At 37.2% G+C, this 13,828-nt stretch overlaps 1 pseudogene across 1 annotated transcript; it reads right to left on the bottom strand.

The window, feature by feature from the left end:
* Positions 1-2,313: 2,313 nt before the first annotated feature.
* LOC145123316 (receptor-like protein 7) lies at positions 2,314-8,972 on the bottom strand (annotated as a pseudogene). Its single transcript, XR_013715097.1, has 3 exons — positions 7,770-8,972; positions 3,166-4,880; positions 2,314-2,579 (listed from the first exon to the last, which is right to left on the bottom strand). The product of XR_013715097.1 is annotated as a receptor-like protein 7 (transcript).
* Positions 8,973-13,828: the final 4,856 nt, after the last annotated feature.

Below are 13,828 nucleotides of genomic sequence, written 5' to 3' on the forward strand. Positions count from 1 at the left end.
ATGATACTTGGAATTTCGGGATGTTACATATATTTTTGAGAAAATACTTAAAATAATTTATAAATAAGAGTATTTGGTATAATTACGTCAAAATAGTAGATTATTCCCTTAAATTACCTCTGGTGGTGCCATATGTGAGAAAATTTTCCTTAGAAATTTCTACGAGGTCTAGGTTTGACCTGTAAAGGAGCTCAAACCTGGGGTGTTGCTTGAAATATTGTGAGTAGGCTTTCATTCTGTTTCCAAAAATATATATAAGAATTAAAAATGTTCAAGACAAGTCAACATTGAAAACAAATTAGAGGGTTTAATTGAAACTAAATATAGGAAATATGATTAAAGTAATTTTTTTCGTGAAGGAAATCAATGAATTGAAGATCATACATAGTATATCAATTTATACATCCCACTTTTAATGTTGAAGAAAATAAGTTTGGTTTGAAGTCGGAGTCGCATTAGTGAAGATATGTTCATATCTTTGTAAAACATTTTGAGTTGTTTTAAACTGATGATTGTAAAATAATAGTTGTTGGAACCTACGCTAAATTAAAGACATATAACTAACTTAGAATAAAGTTGAATTGAGAATGCGTTTTGTGACCTAATTTTGTTAAATTTGGGAAATTCTAAATCAAATTAGGTAATGATGATTAAAGTGGATTAAAAATGTTGGTAAATAAAATTGAGATCTACTCTAATAAATGAAGATTCATTTTGTCACATGTCAATCTCATATAAGTTTTGACACTTGTCATTTTGTGGTATTTTTGAAATAAATAATATTCACATGTCAATTTCTAAGTTTTTTTTTTAATTTTTAAAATTAAAAAGCCACATAATATATATAGTTATATAAGTAAAGTATTAAATGTAATAAATATGATCATCAATTGCAATAAATATGTTTTTTGCTTCCTTATTTTAAATTTTAATTTAAAAAAATACTTAATGTTTACACTTTGATATTTATTTTTTTATTTAACTCATGTAATACATGGGTCTCACACCTAGTAGTATATATAAGCTAAAACTATGAGATGATGTTCAATCAAGTAAGCAGTAAGTTAAATGTGAGATTCAACCAAATAGGAAACAGGGGAGGGGCTGAAGGAACTAGGAAGTGGCAGGGTTTTGTTGTTTGGGGCATTTTAGTGTCATGTATAGGAGGGCATTGAAATGTACAAATTGTTACAAATTAGTATTATATATTGCATATTGATGATAGATTAATTGTGATATAGTAATCAACCAATCATGAAAAAGTTCCCTGTTTGCTTAAGTTGGGGACAAACCAATTATTTGTGCCTCCTGATTACTATGCAACCAACATATTGAAGAGTAATAAATATGCTATGCTACTTGTTTAAAAAGAACAATGAGAATCCTTCTTAATAAATCAAGATTTTTTTGCCACATGCCCTCTTCTCCTTCATTCGGACACATGGCATTTTCTAGAATTTATGAATTTTCTATTTTCCACTTGTCATTTTATTGTATTTTTCATTTTATTAAATTAAAATTCCACATTTAATATGTAAGGTAATATATATATGTAAGGTATTTATTAGAAAATATTTATATATGTAATGTATTCAATGTATTAAAGACTCATTAATTTTAATAATTTAAATTTTTTTCTCATTTTTCTTATAAATTCAAACTTTTTAAATTGTTAAAATTTCATATTTAATTTTTTTTAAATAAACCCATGTAATACATGTGTCTCACACCTAGTTGTGATATAATGGCAAGAGTATAGTAAGGGTTATTGGATGTACAAATTCTTTCATGGTATCTTTGAAAGTGAAAACGACTTGTCTTCAAAGATGGCATGATAAATCTAAGCAATAAGATGATTATCGTGCAACCACCTGATCAGCCAGATGGGACTTTGTGCCTAATACAATAATTTAAGGGATGTGTAAGTTAGCAAAACACCATACTTGAATCAAAGCAATTAGAAGTTATCAAGGTAGCAATCGATAGATTTTTGTATCTGTACTAGTGCTTTATTCGGATCCAAGCACAGAAGATCAGTTGAGCAAGGAATGTGTATTGAATTGATTTCTTTGTTTGATATTGCTCAAAATTGGTGATAAAAGTATGGTTAATACTTAATAGTTAAGCTATAACCATTATCAAGCCTCATAATCAACCCAAAAAAGATCAGTTGGGAGTTTCTTTTTATAAGGGTTATTGTTGACTTAACTTAGAAATTGATGATAGTTAAACGAATAAAGCGGTCCATGAAGTTGTTTAAAAGCATGAAAGAAATACCTTCTTGACACTGAAATCCTCTAGAATATAGTCCGAGATAGTATATCACATTTTAAAACAAGTATGCCTTTTATGTATCAAGGATACACATAAGCAACAGAAGTCTTAGGTATATAAAAAGCTAACAAGAAAAGTCTAACTCAAGGAAATAGAATTGAAATCCACATACTTAATAGTAAACAAACTAAAATCCTAACTCAGAGAGATAGAATTGAAATCCACATACTTAACAGTGAACAGACTAAAATCCCTTGACCTTCTATATATTCTCCTTGTCCTTCGAACTTGAAGCTATGATACTCCTGAGATACATGTTAAGGTAAGGATTATTATGGTAATTCATGGTTTTCTATCTATAGAAAATGTTGCATCCACAGTCATAATATGTGTACATGAGAAAATATGGTTACATACCAAAATACTTTAAACATGTACCATACCATATATAACACATTCGACACAAACATGCCTTCATAAATATCATCATAAATGTACCATAAAAAATACCTTGTTGAAAATACAGACCGACATCACATAGTTGGACAGATAACGTATCCAAGTAAAAAATTAAAAATATTTTCCATAGTATTTTAAATTTAAAATATGTAAATAATATAATCCTTGCTTAGATGTATAAGTGGGTTGATATATAATTTAATAATTTTTTTGATAATGATGAACACCTAAAAGTAATTGTTAAGAAACAATGTTGAGAAACATATCTCTGTTAATCTCACAAATATCTTGTAACCATTGTTTTCAAGTAAAAAATGTAGTTTTAAAAAAAATCCTTTATAAAAGTACTAAATTTTTGTAGATGAAGCTCATATAATATTGTCTTGGAAAATTGCTTCGAAGTTGTAAGTTAATACTAAAGGATTATTGTACCTTGATTTCTCCTTGTGTTACGAAGAGGCCTTACCCATCTGTCCTTCCTCTTTGTGAACCGATCACTATACTTTCCATATAGAAAGTTGCCAATAAAAATCCCAACAACCAGCCCACTTCCAACTCCACAGAATATGATGATCCAATCAATTCTTTCGCTTGGGAAGAGAGATTCGGAGTCGGACGTATTGGTTGGTGGTGGAAGTCTTGACGCCTTTGAAATTTGACATTCCTTGGATAAAGGGTGTCCACACAATCGAGAATTACCCATGTAGGAGCTGTTTTCGAATGTATTGAACTGCTTTCCTTGGGGTATGCGCCCCTCAAGATTGTTGAATGACACATTGAAAATTGAAAGGAAGTTGAGTTGTACCAACTGTTGAGGAATTTCTCCTGATAACTCATTTTGGGAGAGATCCAAAGCTTCGACATTCTTTAGAGATTCTAGTGAGGGCAATATGCTTCCTGTAAAATGATTGTTGGAAAGATTGAGTGATTGAAGCCCTTGAAGATCTTGGAGTGATAGTGGGATTTCTCCTTCAAAATGGTTACAAGAGAGATCAATAGCCATATCTATGGTTAAGATATGTTCGTACTGAGTATTGACAGCTTTGTGAATTACTCTTATTGTATAATCCCAACTGAAACCAGATGATTTGTCATTAGCTTCCATAACAGATGATTTGCCAACAGATTTCATTGCATTCCATGCTTGGAAGTACTTTTGGTCCAATTGACCACTAAAACCATTGTTAGAGAGGTCTATGATCTGCAGCTTAGAGAAGTGTGTGGAAACAGCTGTGGAACCTTGAATTGGACCATAAATTTTGTTGGACCGCAAATCAAGAACTTGCAACTCCGGAAGAGTTCCCATCCAAAAAGGAAATACATCATCAAAAGAATTAGCTCCAAGAGAGAGAACCTTTAAATTGGTACAATTTGTCAATGATCTTGGGAGCTGATCGGTAAATCTATTTTCACTCACATCAAAACTTTCCAACATGCATCCATGGATAAATGAATTCATAATTTTTCCATGAAAGTTGTTTCTGGTCAGATCCAAAAACGACAACGAATTGCTTAAGCTACCAAAACACGGAGGAAGTGTTCCACTTAGGTTGTTAGAAAACAAATCTAACATTTGTAGAGATTTCATTTCACATATCATTGGTGGTATTTCTCCGGTCAGATTGTTATTTTCGGCTCCATAAGCAATTGTAGTTTGTGGTGGAATTGGTAGCTGCCCTCATACCTGATTATGACTGATGAAAAATAGTTGCAAAGATCTCCATGGGAGAAAACGAGGTTGCTGATGAAAGCCAGTGATGGAGTTGTATGAAAGGTCAATCACCTCTAATGTTTCTTTGCTGTTGTTCCAAATCCACACTGGTACCAGGCCATCAATTTTGTTGTCATTGAGACGTAAGTCTTTCAATTTATCTTGGAAGCGCAAAAAGGAAGGAAATTCCTTCAAGTTGCATGATTTGAGGTTCAATTCAATTAGTTGTGGTAATGTGTTATTGGTGTAGTTGTTCGCGGCAAGTAATGATATCCTGTTATCACCTAACCTGAGAGTATCAAGTTTGTTGAGTTGTAGGAACATGTCTATGTCTACCCTCCCATGGAAATCATTCCAGAAGAAGCTAACAAATTGAAGCCTTTTGAATTTGGAGAATGAATTTGAAATTGGTCCTTGCAGTGTTAGGATCGAGACACTTAACACACGACTCTAAACACACACACAGCTCACGAAAAACAAGAACACAAGGATGAACATGAGGGATTTAACGTGGTTCGGTCCTTCTCTGACCTACGTCCACCGGTAACTAGGAATTTACATTTCTTGGTGCTAATCTGCACTCTTTCTGTGTTACACTAGATACAAGTTTTACAAATGAAAGGAAGAAGCATATTTATAATATTTTGAGTCGTAAGCCTTCTCTTCCATTCACATACATGTGAAATTGATAAGGCCACCATTGTTGAAATTCTGCAGCCGTAACAATTTTTCCATGTTCACATGAGAGTCCTTGTTTCCTGCCACTTCTTTTGACTAACCCAATGGCTTCACACTCAACAATCTCCCACTTGAAGCCACGAAACAATCTTCACCATTGCTTCAACTGTGTATCTGTATTTCTGTAAAAACTTTTGATCTTGACTCCTTCCTAGTTACCCTGGCCTTCTCTTCAATTTACCTGAAGGCTAGTTGAAGCTTCCGTTAGCTCCAACACATCAGTCATGGCTAAGTCTGCCACTGAACTGTTCTCTGTCTCCACCGGCTCTCACTGAAATGAACTGCCCGATCCTGGAACATCCTGAGAACAAACGACACTCTCCATGTGAAGCAGATAATCTGGAGAGACTTTTACAGATGGAATACTGGTTCTCTTAACCCACTGTGTTCTGGGTATTCTAGCTGAAGCACAACCCTTGCTCCCACTGCTATGAATGCCCTTGACTGGTTTTTCTGAACCGTTCCAAACACGTTCAACCTGAATCTGACCTGTGACTCTGGGTTTGCCATCTGCAAAGCAAACCTTCTTCTATCCACGAGACTCTATGAAACAGATTTTGTTTTTCTTCTGAACTGGGACGGTTACTCCCTCAGACGGTAAACTGACCATATATAATGAACCCCTCTTATGTCCATGAGCTATCACAAGATTTCCTTTGACAACCTTCCACTGCCCATTCCTGAACTTAACCTCGTGTCCCTGTTCATCCAACTGCCCAACAGAAATCAACTGTTTCTTCAGACTTGGAATTACCCGAACATCCTTCAAAGTCCATGGACCGACTGGAGTCTTCAGATCTAAGTCACCTATGCTCGTCACATCAAGAACCTCATCGTTCGCCAGTCTTACCTTACCAAAATCTCCTTCTTTTAGATTCTACAGTGCTTCACGGTTGTGGGTAGCGTGAAATGAAGCACCCGAATCCATAACCCAGGAATCCACATTGCTCTCCACACTACAGATCAAAACATCATCATCTGAATGGTCTACTGCAACGTTAACTTTTTTCTTGTCTTTTGGACATTGATTCCAGAAATGTCCAACCTCTTTCCAGTTCCAACAAGTCACATCATTTCGAGTCCTCGACTGACTCCTTCTCCTGTTCCCGCTTCCACTACCTCTGTTATTTCTTCTACCTCTGACCGCATTCAATTGTTCACTTGATGATTCCCCGAAATTTCTTCGTCTGACGTCTTCGCCTAGAATTAAATCCCGAATTCCCTCAAAAGTGAGCTCTTTCGATCCTGCAGAACTAGTAACGGCTGTAACTGTTCCAGACCAACTGTCAGGTAATGATGATAACAGTAGTAAAGCTTGAACTTCGTCCTCAAATTTTATTCCCACTGACCCATGTCTGGATAAAATCGAGTTCAAATTGTTGATGTGTACTGTAACTGAACTTCCTTCCCTCATCCTCGTGTTGACTAGTTCCCGAATCAGGAAGACTTTATTTGCTGCCGACGGCTTCTCGTACATATTAGACAATGCCTCCATGATTCCCTTTGCCGAGGTCTCCTTCAAAATATTGAAGGCAACATCCTTTGACAACGTCAGTCTAATAAATGCCTTGGCCTTCTTATCCAAAGTCTCCCAGTTTGCTTGTGTGATCGCCTCCGGTTTTTCACCTAAAACTGCGTCCAAGTCTTTCTGCACGAGCAAATCTTCAATTTGCATCTTCCACCAACCAAAATCTTTCCCATCAAACTTCTCAATCTGAAGCTTACTGCTTTCTGCCATTTTCTGAAAGATTAGGGGCTAAACTGCAATTTTTCTGAAAGTTCAGGGCTAAACTGCAATTTTCTGAAAGTTCAGGGGCTAAACTGCAATTTTTCAAATCTGCTACAGTGTCTGCTACAGTGTCTACTGACGTCACCGCTGACGGCGTGCTACAGTGTCTGCTGACGTCACCGCTACAGTGTCGTCTTCTCCGGCAGAACTTCGGTGCTACAGTGTCGTCTTCTCCGGCAAGTTCAGGCGCTACAGTGTCGTCTTCTCCGGCGGAACTGGTTTTTCCAGTCACTATTCCGGCAAACCTTTGACCGGCGATTTGGACGTCTTCCGGTGGTCAAAAAATTCAGAAAAAAATATTTTCGGAATCTTCGGAACGAGACCTTTCCAACGGTATACACCAAAATCGTTTTTGACGAAAACAAATTTCGACCAAAAAACTGAAAATCACCTTCTGGAGCTACAACCTTGCTCTGATACCACTTGTTAGGATCGAGACACTTAACACACGACTCTAAACACACACACAGCTCACGAAAAACAAGAACACAAGGATGAACATGAGGGATTTAACGTGGTTCGGTCCTTCTCTGACCTACGTCCAACGGTAACTAGGAATTTACATTTCTTGGTGTTAATCTGCACTCTTTCTGTGTTACACTAGATACAAGCTTTACAAATGAAAGGAAGAAGCCTATTTATAATATTTTGAGTCGTAAGCCTTTTCTTCCATTCACATACATGTGAAATTGATAAGGCCACCATTGTTGAAATTCTGCAGCCGTAACAATTTTTCCATGTTCACATGAGAGTCCTTGTTTCCTGCCACTTCTTTTGACTAACCCAATGGCTTCACACTCAACATGCAGTTGATTTTGTTGAAGGTCTATAAATGATAGTTGGGTGAGGTTGAAAAACCAGGACGGTATATGACCAGTAAGAGAATTTCTTTCCAGCACGACAACAGCACGTTCAGTTAGGTTTGCAAGAAAGGGTGGGATTTCACCTTTTGTGTTCATACCATCTAGATACAGTTTATTAAGTTTAGTCAGATTGCCGAGCCAATTGGGAAAGCGTCCCTTTTTGAATTTGCAACCACTAAGTCTTAAAATACTGAGTTTTGAAAGACTTGCCAATGAAGGAACAAATCCTCTGAACTTATTGCCACCAAGACTCAAGCCAGTGAGTTGTGTCAAGTTAGAAAGCGAACCTGGAATGGTTCCTGAGAAAGATCAATCCGAAAGGCCCAATTTAAGCAAGCTGCTGCTATGAAATTCAGGAATGGAACCAATGAGGTTGGTATTTGATGCCACATCAAGTATTTCTAACTTTGGCATCTCAAGTATGGCTTTTGGGAATTCATTCTGAAGCAAACAATTATACAGCCTGATTGACCTCAAAGAAGAAAAGTTCGCCAAGAAATGAGGTACGGAAGAACTAATGTCAACCCATGAGAGATCGAGTTCTTCGAGTCCTGTTAAGTTTTGCACTAGATTCTCGAAGCCACTAGGAGTTTGAAGCTTTAGTAGATTCATCGACAGATCTAAGGAAGACAATTGCATCAACTCTGAGATTTCGTTTGGGATTTGGCCACTAAACCCAGAATAAGAGAGATTGAGGCTTCTTAATTGCTTTAGATGAGCAATCTCAGATGGGATGTGAGATTCATCAAAGTTGTTCATGGCAAGGTTGAGCCTCTGAAGATGAACAAGGCTGAAGAGAGTGCTGTTAGAGTTGATATGCCTGCAAAGAGAGCATTCGCTCAAGTCAAGGCCGATCACATGACCATTCTCATGGTCATTTCTGCACTCCACCCCATACCACGAACAACAATCAAAACCAGCATCCGATGCATTGCTTCTGGTTCTGGGCTTCCAAGATTTGAATGTTTGAAACCAAGTAGCAGCGCAAAACTCATCATCTTGATGAATTAAGCTTTGCTTGAACAGATACAAGGCTGAGCATTCCTCATCATGGCTTAGAGATGATCCGCTGCAAATGAGTGTGAATAGAAAGTATAAAAGGGAGATGGTTCGCAACAAGCTGAAGTGATTCAAGTATGAAGCCATGGAAAAAGGGTTTGAAATATTTTAATTGTGTGGATGTGCAATGTTCTTTATATAGACCATTTGTACGTTGTTCAATCATAAATGAATAAGACATGCACTATCTAGAGAGAGATGAAGCATTAGTCGCCATAGTGGAAAGATAATAAACATATTGCTTTTGCTATAGCTAGGTAGATGAAGAATCAACTGTTAAGCCAAAGAAAAAAAAACTGGGGAAAGAAAATATGGTCCAAACATGAAATGATAATATATTCTTATTTATTTTGTTTATTATAAAAACATGCTTTTAAGTATTTTGTATTTTTTTTCTTAAACTTTAACAAAATTTTCTATTTATAGCAATTGGTGGCCTAGCTTTAATAATTGATTTTAGGGATAATGTCATTAAATAGTAACCAAGTTTTAAATTTGCTCCACCTAAGCACATCAAATCCTTTTTTGAACTAGCTTAATTAACCACCCAAGTTTTTTAATTCAACTGTTATGAACATTTATACCTTTTTGTTTCGTTTCTATGCAGCTACATGTTCTTATGGAACTTGTTTCACGATGATCCTATTCACTTGCTTTGGGATAAAAAATGAAGGTTCAGACCGGTAAAATGAAGCACAAATAGTGGAGGAAAGTTTTCCATTTAGTTTTTGCGTGTTGGTAGTTCCTTGATTCTAGCTTTTACTCTTTAGCTATTTATGGATTTTATATGTAATGTTCAGGGTTAGGAGTACGTAGAGGGTTATAAGAAGGGGATCAATTATTTTGGTACTGAATGTTGCTCATCCAGCTCTTAAAGAAGGTACTGTTGACTTATGGTTAATATTCCATGACATAGTCCCCTGTTTTTATTATAGCATGGGTTGGCCTAATCCGATTGTTCACATTATTTAGCTTTTTGACATATAATTCTAAAGGGAAAAATCAACTTTCCCCTTTTCTTGAACAACAAAAACCAACTATTAAAAAAATCATCTACCGGTTTGTGGTTTACATTTGGATTTTTGGTTTGGATGAAAATTTCCCGATTAACCAGAAACCCGAACAATACCACTATAATCATGACCATTCTTTGACAGATGAGGAAAGTTGGTTGGACAAATGTGAGTTTATCCACTGGGTGTACATTTAGAGATGGATGAAATCGCTTCTTACCCTTATTTTTATGTAACGGATCTAGTAGGTTAGGTTGCTTTTGCTATCTTTTCTTTTTCATTTTTAAAATATAAACTCCAATTTATCCTCCTTTTCTTATTATTATTAATCTCTTATGAATTTGATTTTATTTTGATTTCCTATTTTTCTTCCTATAATATATTTTAACCCCAAGCACCTAGAAGTCAAGAACATATTACACACGTGTGAACACCAATATCACACCAAAATTATACTCGAATGAAATTGGACCATTAAAATAACCAGACAACAATCAAGATTCAAGAGTACATGTAAACTTGACCAAAACCAGAAAAATTAAGATTTTGTGAACCTAAATGGAAATTTGGTACCAAAACAAGCAAAATCAAAAGCCTAAATTGTTGGGGCAGAAGTATGGGAGATGACAAATTGTGGATGGATGATCATATATTGTGTGAACCTTCTATGCCTAGCTAGGCTCCAGTGGGGAGGTTTGGCGGGAGGAAAATATGAGAGAGCAGAAGCAGGTGAGGGAGGGGTTCAAGTTGGTGACGAGGGAGGGGGAATGGGTATATGTTCAAGGAGGGAAAAGGACAAGCATTCATTAACGGATTAACATATAAAATGATCAAACAAATCATTCTTACATATTATTCGATTGGTGCACCTTAGGTTTATAACATATAAGCAACACTTAGTATATATAAAAGTCAAAACACCAAATAAATTATGGTTTATAACATATAAGCAACACTTAGTTTATATAAAAATATATACAAATTAGTTACAATATCTCAACTAGGGGTTAGGAATTCCAATGATAAATTTTAAATGTGACAACATAAAAAAATTAAGAGATAGCTAGCTAGAAATATAAAATCGAACACAAGATGTATATATAATGGTTGACGAAACTCAGACTACTCCATTATTCTGGTTTACCATCATAGTCAATCCACTTGTAGTGTGAACTTTAGTGGCGGTCCACAAACCATAAAAACAAGATACAATGGTCAATTGGTCATGTATTGTTTTCCTCCAAGCGTTCTTACTTGAGCTATCAACCACTTGCAAACCGTTGAACCTTTAGAGGTAAAAAAATGTGTAGTATAAGTTGCTTCAGACCTCTCGACGAACACTCGGGATCAGTAAGGCAGGGTCTACAATCACTCATTTTTTCGAAAATGTTTCCCAAAATCAAATCCAATAAGCTTTTATGGTTTTTCCAAAAATTCATATTTTTTTCAAACATTTCTTTTTAGATTTTTTGTTGTTGATTGTATAAAAAGTAAAAACAAGTTATTTCTAACATTAATCCATCCAGTTCCAACACTAATATAAGTCCATCCACGTGCTTACGAATTAGATTAAATTCCACATTCATCATTACGCTATACACTCATGAGATTCCACAACTCAATTGAAATTCTTGTGGTCCCAAGCATACCAAAGCAAAATCTAATATTATATTTAAAGCATCAAGTTGTCAACTATGATCTTTATATAACTAAATAAATAACACATTTAAGAACATGAAAAAAAATCTAAAAACTTAAATATGTGGACCCATTGATTATATTGATCTATATATTTATTAAATAAGTATTTTAACTTTTTTATAAGAATAAAAATAGAACTAAAATCAATAATATTCAACAATTATATTATTTTGAACATGGTATAAAAATTAAATGGTATAGTTTGTTAAAAATAAAAGATAACTTTTTTTATTTATTTAAAGTAAAAAAAAATAATACATTGATATTAATAAAAATATAAAAATAGACATTGTAAAAATAATAGAAATCATTAAAAAGGTTTGTATAAAACCATAGGGTCTAGCGTTATGTATGGTTAGCATACACTAGTATTGCAGGGTTGGTGGAAGTTTGATGGATGAGTGTTTGCGATCAGTCTGTCAGTTATCAGATATGTGGCCTCCCTCTAGGAGTGAGGATTGAGCGCATGCCATGCTTACGTATAGTGTAAGGGCGCTGTGATGATACTTGAGACAAATATGGGTAGGTGTGGAATGTAGTATGGGCCCGTACTACTGAAAGCACAGGACCCATACGCGTAGCAAGGAAGTCACAACCCCTAGAGTCCTGTTGGGAGTTGGTTCCCGGATTATTATATGGAGAATCTGATATCTTCCTAGTATATTTTCAGCATGGTGGTTACTAGACGATTTCTAACTGGATCCGAATCAGGATCCGGAGATGGCGGATAGGAAGCACCAACATTGCCCGAGACTATCGGCCATATGGGTCAGACGAGATGGACGCCAAGAATCGGGAGATCCTGCATGATGAGGTTGCTGCGATGTTCCGGGCTCAGTTGCCGGAGATGTTCGGGTCTATCAAGACCGCCATGATGGAGTATTTCGATAAGCGTTATGCAGCATTCACTGAGACGGTTGTCGTAGCAGCTTCAACAACTGTAACGGCGGCAGGGGTGGAGCCAGTCGAGCCTTTTAGTATCGGGACTTCGATAACACGAAGCCCCCGACTTTCGATGGGATTCAGAACCCAATCATAGCCATGAGGTGGCTATCTTACATAGTGGGATGTTTCTTCACGTGCTCATGTCCTGCTGACCAGAGGGCCAGATGTGCCCTGAACTTGCTGAGGTCCGGGGCAAAGGACTGGTGGAGGTTGATGACGGGGTTGTATACAGATGATCAGAGAGCTGCGGTTACTTGGGAGCAGTTCAGGGATATGTTCTGCCCTCGCTACATACCACGGGTCGAGCGAGAGTGGCTTGCTCAGGAGTTTCGGGATTTGAAACAGGATGTAGAGTCGATGATGGAGATCACTCGTATGTTTACTGAGAGGGCGATGTTTTGCCAGGAGTTTGCTTCTGAGCAGGCTCAGATGACACATTATCTGAGCATGCTCAAGACGGACATCTGTCAGTTTGTGGCTACCCAGCATTGTGATATATTTTTGGAGTTACAGAAGGCCGCTAGATGGCGTGAGCTAGAGACTGAGCTGCAGTTGAGAGAGCACCGGCAGGCCCCAACACAGTCACAGTCGGTGCCAAGCGGTCTAAGACCACTGATTCTAGGTCGGGAGGCCAGCATGGCCGCACTTGTGGCAAGTGCGGGAAGGGTCACTCTGGGGTTTGTAGATCTGATAGCGCGTGTCGCAAATGCGGTAAGGAGGGGCACTTTGCGCGGGATTGCCGCTAGCCAGCCTCGGTTCAAGATATGAGGATATGCTACCATTACCATCAGGTTGGTCACGTGACGACCAACTGTCCACATCTCACTGCCAGGCTGGCGTAGGCTCCAGCGCTGGCTACACTGAGGATTACCGATGCGAGCCAGGGTAGAGTAGAGACCCCGAGGGCTCGTGGACGCACCTTCCAGCTCACTGCTGAGGAGGCCAGCACAGCACCCGATGTAGCAAATGGTGTGTCTCTATATTTCAGCTTACTGTTTATGATTGTAATGAGAACTTTCATTGCCTTATGCATGGGACGTTAGAACATAGGAGGGTCAGGGAATTTAGTATCAAAGGGTTGTAGATGGTTAGGATCCAGGGATGCATTTGAGGTTGAGAAGTTAGGGTAGAAAATCGCCATTCCAGGGTGAGAAATTGTAATTTGGAAATTCTGAACTATTCAACCGGGGATTCAGGTTTCTCTTGAAGTTCGGTAGCTCCGTGTCGGGAGGATTCTTTTGCGTAGATTATTCATTCAACGGTTAAGTATAGTAAT

Source organism: Lactuca virosa, chromosome 7, assembly GCF_052849685.1.
Source record: "Lactuca virosa cultivar CGN04683 chromosome 7, Lactuca_virosa_CGN04683_v6, whole genome shotgun sequence".
Lineage (NCBI taxonomy): Eukaryota > Viridiplantae > Streptophyta > Magnoliopsida > Asterales > Asteraceae > Lactuca > Lactuca virosa.